The following is a 15,649-nucleotide window of genomic DNA, read 5'->3' as shown; positions in this document are numbered from 1 at the left end:
AAATTCATTTAACAACGAGATCAATGAACGGAACGGTTAGGGGAAATCATCTTTACCGTCTGTTAAAAATGAGTACAATCATACTTTACACGTAAGTGTACAGTACAGTGAAATTCTGCAATAATCCATCTATTTTTATGCTGTATAGTACTCTGCAATGAAGTTATGGAACGTTTAAATTATGTCACCAGAAAATCAGGCGAAAAACAAAGTGTTACGTCAAGTTTTCCATAATCTATACATTTTTTCTCCAAATAAATTGCAGTTTTAATCAAAAATATACAATAAGCAAAAACAGATACTAATATATTAAAGAACTCATTATTTTCCATTAAGTGGTTAATAACTCTTTGAAGGAAATTTTTCCTCTTGATGTAGACTAGGTTAATAAATCAAACGTTAAGATGTCCAAAGTTAGTTATGAAAAAGAAGGTATGGAAAGTAAAAAACTGTTAGAGAAGAAAAAGATTACAATATTGATGGAAATAGTGGAAAATTTAGCCATTTTTAATAAAACGTGGAAGATACGTTGAAATCAAAATATTATCTCAGAAAAGAAGTCTGGCTCTGCTTGAAACGTGTGCAATGGGAGAACAGCGTGCTGATAATATTTTTATTTTCTGATGATGTAAAACCGAATGAAATTCATTGTGAATGTTAAAGCAGTACGATGAAAGTGTATTAGCAGTGCGAATTTTTATAGGTAAATTGAACAGTTTAAATCGGGCAGAAAATGTGTGATCCTTTTTCATCCAGCGAAAGACCGATGGAAGTTTCAATTGACGCTTCATAAAAATTGATCTTAGTCTTAAGGACAGTCACAGAAAAATTTGGAAAATTGCTGGCATTTGTAGCGCGAGTATCGGCACTGTCCATTCTATTATTCATGAAAAGCTGAATTACCGCATAACGTATTCAAGGTAGGTTCCGAAACAGTTAACTTATAAACTCAAAGACTCTGGAACGTACGGAAGTTAAACAATGGCTTTTAGGGGAACGTAATATTTTTTTAGATGGAATATAATGAAACTTGGATTTAACACTTTGAGCCGAAATCCAAACGTCAGTATGAAATAAAAACATCCGAGCTCACCTACCTGGAAAAATTCAAACCAACGCGTTACTTGGTAAAGTGATTCTAAGTGTTTTGATACTATTAAGATCCAGATTATTACGAATATTTGAAAGAACTACAACCATCAGTGACATATGCTAGAAAATAAAATGAAAACGGCGAGAAAGAATAAACATCTTGTTTTCTCTCAAAAGGCGTAATTCTTCTGCACGATAACGCTCGCCCTATACCGATCCAAAGATACGGGAAGCTTTTGAAAAGTTAGATTGGAAGGTTTTACCACATACATCTTACAGTCCCGAGCTTACACAAACATATTGTTTTTTGTTTGGTCTTTTCAAAGAATTTTTACGTGGTACTGAGTTCAGCGACAATGAGTAGTTAAAGAATACGATACAAGAATGGTTTAGACACCAAGATGAACAATTCTTGACTACTGAAATAAAGAAAAACTCACCAAAGACGGATTAACTGCTTAAATGTAAGCCGGAATTATATTGAGAAGTAATATAACAAACAATGACATGAACGTTAGTTGGACAATGACATGAAAGTTAGTTTCGTTGTCATTGAATAAATTACAAACGTTTTTGTCCATTTGTTTGTTTACTTGAACTACCCTCGTTTCACCTACACCCTCTTTATTTCTACATTTTTAGATGTAGTGTATTTTATTCTCTATACATCTCATTTTCAGTGAAAATTTCTGTAGATTTTTCCTCAATAGTATATTTAATAATTTTATTGTTTCTGAACTTATTTAAGATCTTTTACTAAAAATTTATTTTTTTGTGCATTTTAAAATCTCTTTAATAAATTTAATTAAACGAAGATCTTATCAAATCTTTTTTTTTCGATTTTTACAATTTTTATTAGCCCTTCCACTAAATAAATTTATTAATATTTCACCAAATTTTATACAAAATGTGTAAAAGTAAAATTTAATTATTAAAATCAGTTTTATCTCATTACTATTATTATTATCTCTTCTATAGTTTTAAAAATCGTAAAAGAGTTCTTTGATATTCAATGAACCATTTTTATTAAAAATGTTCCTTTAAGAAAAAATTACCATGTTATTACTAAAAGGATTTAATTCAAATTAAACTGTAAAAGGATTGTTTATATTCTTTTGCATTTTTTATCTTAAATTTTTTTAAAGAATTTAATTTTAAACGTTTTTATTATTGCGATTACAGATTTCCTTTATATTTAATAAATAAATTAATCTTTGTTTACAAATCTTATGTCGTTACTGTACTCCTACCACTCTATTAACAATAATATTATTGTAATTCTATTATAATAATAATTTTCCACCAAGAAATAAATTTGTGATAGGCAAATTATATATATAATATTGATTTACAAAAGTTTCAAGAATTTTTATTCTTCTTTAATCATTCATAGGTTTTTAAGATTCTCTCAGTTTTCTTTTTGTTCCTATTTCCATTCAATTATCTACACGAAAACGCTTAGTTAATACTTTACTTAATAATTTTTTCATATATATTTTTTTCAACGGTTATAATATTCTTACTATATCATCGTACTAAATTTCATTTGATTTTTTTTTAAAAGTCTTACAAAGAGGAGTAGTTTACTCCTAATATATTTTTTTTTTATTTCGTAAACCTAATTTTTAAAACGTTAAAAAAGTAAAAGAGACCAAATAAAATCTTATTATAATTCTCTTTTTATAATACTCTATTATAATATTACTCTTATTATAATACTATTTATGGTTACTTTCAAAGAATTTTAAATAAAGGAACATTGTTATAACTAACAACAATTTTTAAATACTTTTTGTTTTCTATGTACATTTATTTCAATCTGAGAAAATTCCTGCTGTTTCTATAGCAACCGTTGTAAGTACGTGAAACCTCAGTGATGGTTTGAAGTTTTGTGTTAGAAATGATGAATAAAGGATAACAGGATTTATTTGTTCCTGTTTCTGTGTATAGTTCCTTCATATGATTCAGTATTCAATATAAAATATGATAGGAAAAAATAAAGAAACTTCTGATCGATAAGAACTGTTTGATCACTTATACATTAAAAATTAAAGTGACAATCTGTTTATATATTTATTGATATTTTTAACGAACAAAATAAAACACATCAATGAAACAATTTATTGGACATCTTTAAATTTAATATTAGCAGTTAGTTCATATTGTTTTACTTGATTTTTCTTTGTTTTAATTTGTTTTATTTATGTAAAATAATTAATTCTTTTGTTTTGTAATATTGAATTTCCTTTTTGTTAATACCTAGTTAAAATATGCTATATATATATTTTTTTTTTTAATAAGCTTCGAAATTCTTTTGTCTGTATTTAGTTTCTTTGAACTTTATTCATGCCATTTTATTCATAATTAAATTCTCTACAAGTTCTGTTTAAAACGTTTACGTCTTTGTTACTCATTTAACGAAGTTATTTTAAGCCAAACATCAAGTAATATGTTATTGAACCCAATCTTTTGTTTTTATCATACGTATCTCAAAAACTACTAAAAGCACAGTTCTAGGAACTATTATTTTCAATTTTTCAAGTTAGATTTCATACAAAACCACAAAATTTACTTCTTAATTTTGGTTTCAAGAATTTGGTTTCTGGCTTTATTTTGGCCAAAGGCACAGAAAAGTTTTGCCAGCCGACACTCGCTAACAAAGCATTTACGAACCTATGTTTTTACTTGAACCTTTTTCTTCATTTTCACCGGTAGAATATGTCCTTGAAAGTTAGTTACATTTTTCGTGAATGAATGGATTTATATACACGAGTATATAAGGCTTCGTAAAAGAACAATATTTTCTTGCCGTGGAATTTAATAGCATACGAAGTTACCCGACAAAACTATAAACCTTCGAACGGGTTCTCAGTTAACTTATCTTCTAAATAAAATTTTAATGGGGAGAAATACAATTACACGATATGTTTTAAACACGTTGATCGCCATAGAAATAATTATGGTCCTTCGATTCCGGCCGTATGACTCGGTAATGGATCACATAAACATTCCTGAACAGGTCATATGACTCAGAGGCGGATCATATTACTAGTAAAATCTCACTTCCCAGTAAGTTGTATGATCCAATAGTGGGTCAAGCTGGAATGCTTTTCAGAATATGTATCAATAGGTATGTCTTCAGAGCATGGCACGATTGCCTTAGACCGTTGAAATCTATAATTTCTTTGAAAATAAATAATTTTTATGCTTCCAGTGATGATGAAATATTTGGATGTTACACCAATGACGCGGGTGCTGTGTATGAACCTGATGATAATGAAAATAATGACGTATTTCGGATGAAGAACATGAAGTTGAACTTGCAGTTGAAGAAGGTGGAAATGGGAGTTCTGTTGTTGATAAATAATGTAGAAGATGCAGAAATTCCTGTAAGAAATAATGAATTTCCTGCAAATAGCGCTTGGGGTGATTTACATAAAATAGATTATAATCTTGATGATATAGAGATTACAATAAATAGTGATCTCATTGAGAAAAGCAGTTCTGTGAAACAAATGATATGTTTGGATTTTTTTGTTATTAATTACTCAACCATTTGATGAATGAAACGAACCGGTATGAACATTTTCGTGAAGCTGGACCTAAAATTAAACAATGAACTAGAATTAAAAATTGGTTTAACCCGCCTGCATCAGTATTAAAATGTTTCTTGAGTATTGTAATATATATAGGCATTCACATTCTACCATCCATTGGTCACTGCTGGAGGACAAAGGGGAAAATTGCGCTTCCATAGTATATATCAAGAAATAAATTTGAGCTGCTGTTAGCTAACTTCCTATCTGCCAATAATAATGAGGCACCAGTTAATGATCGGCTTCATAAAATTCAGAGTTTGTTTGATAAATTTAAATCAGCTAGAATTTATGTGTGTCGATGAAAGCATGATACCATTTACAGGCAGAATTGTTTTCTTACAGTATAATAAAAATAAAGCTAATTTCTATGAAATCGAAATTTTCAAACTTTGCATAAAGGATTTTTATGCAGTCGCGTACAAAATATATTCTGGTAAGAGTAAAAGAAGTAGTAAAGAAATCAGTGTTTCTGCTGATGTTGTTCTCCAACTAACTCGTCCTTACCTAAATGAAGAATGAGCCATTTTTATGGACAACTGGTACACAAGCGTTACACTTACAGAAACATTAATTATTAAAGAAAGTGGTCATATTGTGAGAACTCCTTATAGGAAAAGAAAATTTAATCCTGAAAACGCAAAATTAAAAAAAGGGGATATAATTGCACAAAAAATTGAAAGTAATATTGTTGTCCTTAAGTGGAAGGATAAAAAGGATATTTTGATGTTGAGTACTAAGCATGTTGTCAACATGGCCGCGATTGTTACACGAAATGAGAAAAAAAAAAGTAAACCAGTTATAGTTAAGTACAACAAAGAATTTATTGATCTGACTAACCAAATGAACGCTTATCATTCTGGTTGTTTACACAGAAGTGTCAAATAGTACCGAAATATGGTATTTGACATCATGTTGAACAATGCGGTCGTTAATGCTTGTTTTTGTACTAAACTGTGACTAACACCTACCACTGACTCGAGTGAAAGTCTAATAGACAATTTGATGAATCAAGAAACTCATTCAATAGCATTAATATCAACAACTTCGCCCCGATATTCTCATGTTCTCGTAAAAACAACACTAGGACGCTGCAAAAACTGCTATTAAAGATTGCTGAAGAAGCTGGCCGTGTTCTGACAGGTTTTAACGCAAAAAAGTGTCAGTTAAATGTAATAATTTTGAAGAGAGGATATCTCAAAACTGTTATTTTTTTCTTTTTTTTAAATGAGTTAAAAATAAAACCGTAATTTAGAATTTTCATCATAAAATTAAGAGATTGTCAATAAATAATTAGAGTAATTTACATCTGTTTTATCTTCTTTCATAAGACTGATTGCTGTGAGAGTCATTTAATCTTTAGTTTAATCTGTTAGGAAGGCCAGCCGAGAACTAGCGAAGTCGGTAATGATAGTGTGGAATGTTTTAAGGAAACGCTTAAATATGTGTCCACACCGTTTACAGCTGTTACAGACTTTGAAGCCTATACTGTACATGATAATTTTGCAGTCGAGGTTTTGCAACATGAAGGTGACGACTTCTCGATCGTATTGTGTTTGGCGATGAATCAACTTTTCATCTTAATGGAAGGAAAAATTAATACATGTAATAATATAATGTCCGTATTTTCGGGTTAGAAAATTCTCATGAACTCTTACAATGCGAAAGGGTTCCCTCAAAAATAAATCTTTTCTGTACAATATACCGACGGTAACTTTACGGGCCATTCTTTGTCGCTGAAGCAAGTGTTACAGGAATTGTTTATTTTGATATGTTGCGTATACGACCTTTCTCAACTGTAAGACGGTCAGAGAATTTTATTTGGCAACAAAATATTTTGCCTTCTCACTGATATAACTGCGGTCGGGATCTGCTCATTATACTTTCCCAACAGCTGAATCGGTCGGCGAAGATCAAATGACAGAACTTGTTTCCGATGGCCTTCCAGATCACCCGATCTGACTCTATGTGATTTTTTCTTCGTGGTTTTATAAAGGATATTGTGTATCTGCCTTCGCAACTTGCTAATTTACCAGATTTGAGGCACAGGATTGAAGAAATTGTCCCATCATTGGTTCAGAATAGCTGGTTTAAGTATGAAATAAACTCTCCTATAGGTTGGATGTGTACCATGTGACAAAAGTGCTCACAGTGAACACTTGCGGAAAAAACTGTAAGAGTTACACTTTCATTTTATTTTTGATTCATTACTGTAAGTAAAAAAAAAAACAAAAAAAACGGGATATAGCTTTAAAACACCGATATTTTTTTTTTTTTTTTTTTGTACAACCTTTTCTTGTAGAATACGGTTGATAAATTTAGCTGGTTTAAGTAGGGAACTTGTGGTTTAAGCGGGAACTTCATTTAATTAGTATTTCTTTCTTTGAATGTTTTTATCGAAAAATATGCTAGTTATTTACATTGTTAAATAAATGTTTGCGTTCAGTGATAATCAATCTATTATAGTTATTTAGTTTTTAAAGATTAAACTTTTATTTTATAATAGATAAAACTGACGTGATATTATATATATTTTTAATTATAGTTTTCATTGTAAATTAAAATAATTACTATTGTTTTAATAAGTAATCTATATTAATTAAGATAATTTAATATAAAGTTAACGGTAATGTAGTTTTGATTGATGTGAGAAAATTCATCAGTAACAAAAAAATGAATATGGAAAATGGATATAAAGGTAGGTCAATAAAACGAGTGTTATGTAAAATACAGGTTAAAGACCACCTATACAGAGTATAAAGGCTAAACAAAGTGTATTTTTTGGTAGGGGTGAATAAAACAAGAGTGTTTGTATGTGTGAACCAACATGAGTAGAAAGAGATACTGTATTGCGGTACATTTTCACGTCTGTTAGTAATCATCGGTGGCTTTATGTATGACAATCAATCAAACGATGAACCTGCGTCATCAAGCTAGTGCTCCTAAATACCTCCCCACTAACATTTTCACTCATGAAGTCAAAATTAATTAAGTAATTGCCGCTCTTATTACTTTATCAAACTAATTTATTATTACTTCGATATAATACGTTACACATAATATAATGTACTACCTCATTAATTCATGATCGATTCTGAATTAGCCTAAATGCACATTGCTGTCATTAATAAAATAATCGATCGGCTTACGATCTGATATAGTGATTAATGTGTTGAATATTACACTTTGATGGAGAGACATCAGGTTTGATTCCTGACGTAGTTGAAAGTATTTACAAATAAGAAAACTGTTATTCATACTAGTTTTTTTATGAATAATTTATTTTACTATTATTTTCAATCGCCCATCCTCATTTGTCTGTAGACTTTTTTGGTAATTTTCTTTTCCAAGTGTTCGACTTTGATGGTAAAATAAATTGATTATTCTACCATTAGAAAAGTTAGTATTTTGTACTCATTAAAGATTTTTAAATTTTGATCGCTATACTATCAGTTTAGGATACACTAGCTGAATTTCCAACATTTTTCCTGAGTACAACCAGTATTCTTCGGAAAATTATAATTTTCTAAACAGAACTTTTTGAAAAGTATTTTCAAGGATTTTTACTATGGCTTATAAGACCTTATTACAACTTAAAAGGCCTTATTATGCTTCTGTACCACTTTTAATAAATTACCAAATTATTTTAAAATCTTCCCAACAATTTATTTAAAATATAATTTTTTTATTACAGAAACAATATTACTCTGTCGGTGAATCTTCAGATAATAATAATAAAAAATTGTTAAAACCCTCAGCTTTTCTGCATTCCCTTCATATGTAAATTTGCTCAAAATAACTTCCAACAACTTTTTCTGAATTATGAATTACTTTGTAGTAATTTTTGCTGACTTTTCAAATAAAAGTAAGATATTACTTTAGGTCGCATGGAGGAAGTGGGGGATTAAAATGAATTTTCTTTACATTTTGAGGTATGAGAAAAACGAAAATACCATTCACTTAAATTGAGGTTTCCTTATATATATATATATATATATATATATTATACTAGCAGATTTACATTTTTTCTTAACTGCAGTAGTAAGCCCTCATTGACAGCTTTTCAACGATATATCATAAGTGGTACTTATTTTCATTGGTTCCAGAGTTATAGCCAAATAAAATTTTAATTAATGAAATATGTGGATCATACAAGGGGAAGGCACATCGGTTCAAATTCGAATTCATTTCCTTTTTTTTTAATTTAAATATATTGATCTATTAATAATTTTTAATCTCTGATTGTAAAAAAAATTACAATAAATAATAATTCAATAATAACAAAAAAATGAAAAAATATCGGAAGTAATTAATGAAATAATATTCTATGTACTTTTTATTTTAAAAAGATGTGTACATGTAATTTAATAGGCGTACAAGGAAGTGATGTGTCCACATCAGATTTTTTACTGCTACCTTTAGATTGTGATCTTTATTATATCCATATATACAATGTTTTAGAAGTTTATTTAGAAGGTTTCTATTTTTATATTCACTTTTTAAAACTGTGTTAAATGATTGTTTACCAAGTTTCCTGTACATTTCATCACGCTTTCTTATAGATTTAATTAACCGACTTGTTATCAAATATTTTAAAGATTTAGATTTTTGATGTATTATGTTTTTAACAGTTGCAAATTTTACGTGATGAGATAGATTATTCGAAAAAGAGTCAACTAAATCGTTTACAATTGTGTTAACACAAGAAATTTCTTCCTATTTTTCAATTTTAAGATTTTTTTTTAGATCGGTAAAATTTATTTTTTTCAGTAAGGTTTATCTGAATTAATCTATGTTTATTTCGTTGAAACTCAGGTGGAGACATAGATTATAATAATCTGCAACACTGGTCCTAATTATTGAACCTAAAATATTATTAGATTCAATATGTGCATGTTTTATTAAAAATGTTATAGATTGTAGCATGACATTAATTTCGAATTTTGGTAGGGTTATTAATGTATGATTTGAAGTTATGTGAGGACATTATACTGAAATACTCATTCGTGATATTGATAATTTTATGCAAGCGAATGCTCAAACCGCTAGTCAGGACAGGATTATTACAATTTTCAAGATTTTGTAAACACTCGTTAGGGAATGTAAGAAAATATCAAAAGAAGCCAAAGAGAAACGATAAAGTTCGATACAAACAATATCAGTATTTTTTTGTGTTACTACGTTTTTATATTGAATTAGCTTCAAAGATATAGTTAAATCTATTTATTTTCAACTCATCTTTATAAAATATATTTACCCCATTACTCTTACTTAGATTACCCGGCTTACCCGTATTACTGGGTATCCATTAAAATTATAATCAAAGTCGTTATTATCAACTAACCAGATCTCTATTAATATTATTATATGAAATTAGATCTTACAGTTTTGAATAATGTACGCAGATTCATCAAAACTTTTGTTTAGACTGCGTAATATTCATTTGGAAAAAATTAAGAAAATTTGTTACAGATATTTCTAATATAAAGTTTTGGATGAAAATGGACAGCATCATTAACCTCGACAGTTTTGTAACGAGAAGTTTCATCATCAAAGTTGTCAATAAGAACCATAATATTAAATTAATTGAACAGAAAATAAAAAGTCCAGTGTGGTTTACAAAACAGGAAAAGAAAATAGATGAAGAGGAATAAAATAGAAGATAAGCGCGCTCACTGTTATCCCGTTCCAAATGGAACAATATTTCCAAAGAAACTAACAAGGTAGAATAACAAATCATTAATCAATAGGTAAACATATAACCAAAAATTCAAAAAGAAATAAATCTCCTGTAAAGCCGTCACATTAAAACCAGTAGTAGGGAAAAATGAGTACAAAAAATGGCAAATAATACTACTATATACTACTGTAACGCTACTAATATATTACTATATATTATAAACAGTATTTATATAAACTCTAATACTACAGAGATAAAATAGGAATAGATTAAAAATAATAACAAGGAACCCTATAAAAAAATATAATTTAATGTTAAAGAGAAAATTAATATTAAAATTAAAATAAACAATTTTATCATCTCTTATCAGATCACAGGTCATAATATATTATTTATAATACACCGATCAGAATAAAAGATTACTTATTCCAAAGGATTATAAAAAAAATCTCCCTTTTCTGTTTGTTTAATTCATCTCTGAAATCTTTTGTTAAATGCATTCCCACCAAGTCTTCTGTTAGTCTTTTAGTAAAGTTTATGAGTTCAGAAGTAAATCAGCGGCTTCTTTCCCCAGCCCTTTCAGTATTCTATAACGTTATTAATATCCCTTCTTAGCGCACGTCATCCTTTTTTCAGTTATAGCGTCTGGTAATTATTAAAACTAAAATTACGTCATACAAAAACGAGCTGTACTATCCTTTACACATGAAATGTAGCTCTGACTTGAAAATTTTCCTTTATAAAAACACTTGTTAAAATATTTTTACTAGGTACATTCACTTTAATATTATAGTCAAACCGAAGTCTTTCCTTTTCACTGCCTATGTGGACTGTTCGCTAGAATTCAAAGTATGGACTGTTACAAGGACTTCAAGATCGAATTATTAAAAAATGATAAAATCACTTCCTACAGTTTCCTCTGTACTCTTTTTCTCATGCTTTTAATATGGTCGAATAATCTATCTTTGTTTTGTTGTTTAATTTTACTAAGATCTTTACGCTACCCCGAACTTCTTAATTACTAAAGTGATCCAGCCTTATCTTACTAGACGAATTTCTGAAGAATTTAGTTTCAATTCTCTGGACCTTATTGACCTTCTTCTTGTGATCTCTAACATCCTAACTTCATACTTCAAAGTTTATATTACTTACCTCGTATGCTTCTTTATAGTTCTTCGGTATCTGGTTTAGTATAGTAATTTTTCCACTCTGATAGAAACCTCCTTTCCCCTCTATCATTCTTCTTATCTGCTGCCTTATTTTTTTTTCATTATTTCTTACCCAAGTTCCCAAATATTTAAACTTATTCATTGTTTACAACCCATCGCCTTCTATGTGATTCTTCTCATATCATCACCAGCTTAGTAAATCTCAATGTATTTTCCTTATTTCCATTAAACATTAAGAAAACTTCAGAAACTTTTTATGTGAAAAGTTATAGAATCTCTTTTCTGATTGATTACTACTGGTCTAAGGAAACTCGCTGAACGAAGTTGAATTTCGGGCGATTCAGGCATGCAAAATTCTAAGGTTGTGGAGTCTTCAGTATAAGATGATCTTTATTGCTAAAAACACCACCATGAAGTTTCTGAAAGGTCAGTTAGCCGATACGTGACAAGCACGAGTATCGATGACAAGCCTTCCTCAATAGGTATGTCATAGTTCAGAAATATCTGGGTGTTATCCTTGTCGAGAATTCGATTCAAAGAGAACCTTCAGTTTGTGCAAAGAGAGCGTGCTTTCTTTGGTGTTCGTAGAGTCATCCACCCCGATTAGGGATTGAATTTCCGTACAGTGCGTATTTTTTAAAGGTGTTTGTGAAGACAATATGTTGGACGCTGCGCCCATCTGATCTCATCGTATTCAGTATAAATGATATGGCGACATTTTATTACGAGCTCAGAGTCTTCTACAGAACAGTTGTCGCTACAGAATGTAGTATGCGCTATATTTCAAAGAAAACAAGCTCCCTAACCCCAGGGCGCTTACGTAAAATTGAAGACTAAGGTTTTGAATCTGTTAAGGTTAGGTGGAATTAATCTTCTAATAATCGATATACGCATGTTACCTTCCCAGATGTTACTTGTTTGCGGGTTATTAAGTGGGTTTCCCTCAATCGATACATAACAATTTTTATCTGGACATTGTGCTTTTAGGGAACGGTTAGATTTGGTTTGGTAGATTCGGACTGTAGGGTTGATGATACTGCAGACCACGTCCTGCATGTTTGACCGCAGTACGAAACTGGTATACAGAGTTGCTGAGGATCTTGAGAGAGTAGATTCTGTTCTGGGTCTGCGGGTTTTCCAGTTAACCCGCAGAAAATAAATGTTAGTGGCTGGCTTCCTTAGGTTTCTTGCCCTGCGAAAAGCAGCTGAGGGGTTTGATTCTGTTAGTCAGAGTAGTACCCCAGGTGGCTAGGGAAATATCTGGGGTTTTATTGGCCAAAGGTAGGCGTTCTTTGCATCGACCCCCAGTTATATACATTAGACTCTGTGATGGAACTGCGATGTGGAAGGCTGAAGGCTTGACCTCGCTCCCGTCAGCGAACCAGACCAGAAGTCAAGTTTAAAGGTTGATTTTTAAATTTTTATGATCATTGTAGTAATTTATTTAACCGAAGGGCAGTATTAGATCTAAACTGTCGTTGTTGTGAATCAAACATTTTGTGCTGAATGAGTTTTTCTGTGATTTCGACTCCTTTCATAAAGTTATGACATTTACATTCGTTTAGATTATGTTCTTTAAATTAACTAAACTATTTGGACTAGGTGCGTGGTTCGCACTCCGCCAGCTCAGTTAGCTAGTTGTGACAGCAATGAAGTAGGACAGAAGAGAGCAGATGTCTGAAAGAAGCCTGCAGCGAAGGCAAAGGCTGAGAAATAAATCACTGTTGTAAACGTCTACCAATGTATTTACATCGGTGACATCCCAACTGAGGCCTAGCTGATGACTGTAATATGTAATCAATGAAAGGGTCAATAAAACGATCTCCTGTAAAACCCATCAGAGATGGGTGTCTTCTCCTGCGGGGATTGGGATGTACTCGGATTCCTGGCGTGCATACCAAGGAAATCCTCTGGAAATGAAAGGTTCTCGCCATTATAATGTGAATCATCGGTACAACTTCGTTGATCTTCACTGCGATGCTCGTACTCAAACCAGTAAACGTTTGTGAGGGTCTCCGAAATGGAAGAAATAAAAAGCACAGGAAAACTACCATGCAACACGTGGAATCCCACTTCATAGAATTTATGTGGCTTTGCATAATAGGAGGCAAGAACTGAAAATACTAGGTGCAATAAGAGTCACCATGCCGCTATAAGTCACTATGTAACAGTCAGTAAGTAAATTTTACGTAATTTTTAAGTTGAAATTATACAGTGACCCGTAAATTAACAATGAAAAACAGAAATTCGTTCGAATAAGTCATCGGTTTGAAGGAATGGGACGCCGATATTCGATAAAAGTGCTTTTTTATTCTATTTTGTGTTTGTAAGTTAGTTGAATGAGAGTACCTGTTGCTTTTTGTATAATCTATAAATCCAAACTCTTTTTCCCTCCACCGTCTCTGAAATATAATAATTTTAATATTTAAATTCAAGATCAAAATATTTTAATAAAATTTAAAAAAAAATCATAAGTTTTTTAGACAGCAATCATTTTATAACCCAGAAGGTAAAATCAATTAAGATTAACTTATTACAAAATACTAGTATATCGGTGAAGCAGTCATCCCTTTGTCATTATTTTTGTCTTTCTTTTTATATATTTTATTATTTCACCTTTGTGCTTATTAATTTATGTAAATAAAACTTTTATAAGGGTAAATTTAAAGAAGATTAAATTAAAAAACCTTTAAAATATTACAGAGCAACATAAATTATTCAAGCTCCCTAAAATAACTTTTTTCCTCACTTATTTTATAATCGCATTAGAGTTGTGCCAGCAATTTTGAAAAATAAAAATCATTATAAACTCAATCGACTACTCTTTGAGTTTGTATTCCTTTATTGATTCTTTATATCTTACTAATTTATTAAATTTGGGTAATAAATTGTTACTAATAAATAAGTGATATGTTAAAGTAAATAAAAATCTTACTTTATAAAACTTCTACTTTAAGGTCGACCCTTATTAAATTATTTAAATGCCATCTATTGAAAGAGTAAATAAATTATATTTTATATAAAATAAGAGGAAAAGGAAAGTATGAAAGTTATTTCTGATGATGGGATTCTCTAGACCGATTATAGGATTCGTGAGTGTGGCTGCAAAGGCTTAAAGAATATTAGGTATTTTTAAAGCCGTTTCATTTTTTTACCAAATTGGCAAATTTCTAATATAATTCATAAAATATAGACAGCATTACGATTTGATGTTTTTCTAATGAGAATTGTTTTTTTTTTTTTTGCTTTTAACGGTAAATCAATATTTAAACCGTATTTGTTAATCTAATTTATTATCTGTAGTCAGTTTTCTTTTAGCTTTTTAAATACCATTTTCTTTAAAGAATTCCCATTTTCTCGATTTAAATTTATTTTACATTACGCCTCTATTTTCCTAAAAATTTTCATTTTTTTCCAGTTACGTGATCATTCTTCAAAATCAATTTCAATAATTTTTTAAACATTTTTATGATTTTTTAAATAATTTATTTTTATGCGTTTTATTCATATTATAATAAATAGAGTATTAATTTCCTCCATGGATTCATTACTTGCTTTTCCTACTATGATTTAGTTTAATTACGTAATACTATTCTTAATAGGTACAAGCAAAGACTTTCTTGTTCTTTCTCCTCTTCCTCCTAAAACAGTCAGGAAAAATAAATATATCGGGTATCATTAAGTCAACACAAGATTTAAATTGTTCATCTTTTCACCTCCCTCCAGGATTGGTAGCCTTCTGCGAGATTATATGCAATAAACACGTTGCTGCTAGTCAGTATGGAAAGTTACACATCGGAAGAGTGAGTAATGGTCGTTAAAGTTCATTACAAGTATGGAGAATGTTTTGCTGGGACTTTGACCAGATTCGAGCGATTTTTGGTGGAGAAGTGGCCCAAACGAAACAATTGTGAAAATACTAGTTGAAGAATTTGAACTACAGGTTCAAATGTAGATTAAAAAAAAGCCAGGCCTCTCTCGTGTTGGCCATTCAGCTGAAAATATTACCGCTGTGAATGATAGTATAGCAAAGTGTCAGTGTGCCATCAGTCACTGCATCTAGATATTTAAAAAAGTACAGTGCAGCGGGTTTTAACGAAAGATTGCATCTG

Source organism: Lycorma delicatula, chromosome 4 (assembly GCF_047948215.1).
Source record: "Lycorma delicatula isolate Av1 chromosome 4, ASM4794821v1, whole genome shotgun sequence".
In the NCBI taxonomy this organism is placed as follows: domain Eukaryota; kingdom Metazoa; phylum Arthropoda; class Insecta; order Hemiptera; family Fulgoridae; genus Lycorma; species Lycorma delicatula.
This window is presented reverse-complemented; position numbering follows the sequence as displayed.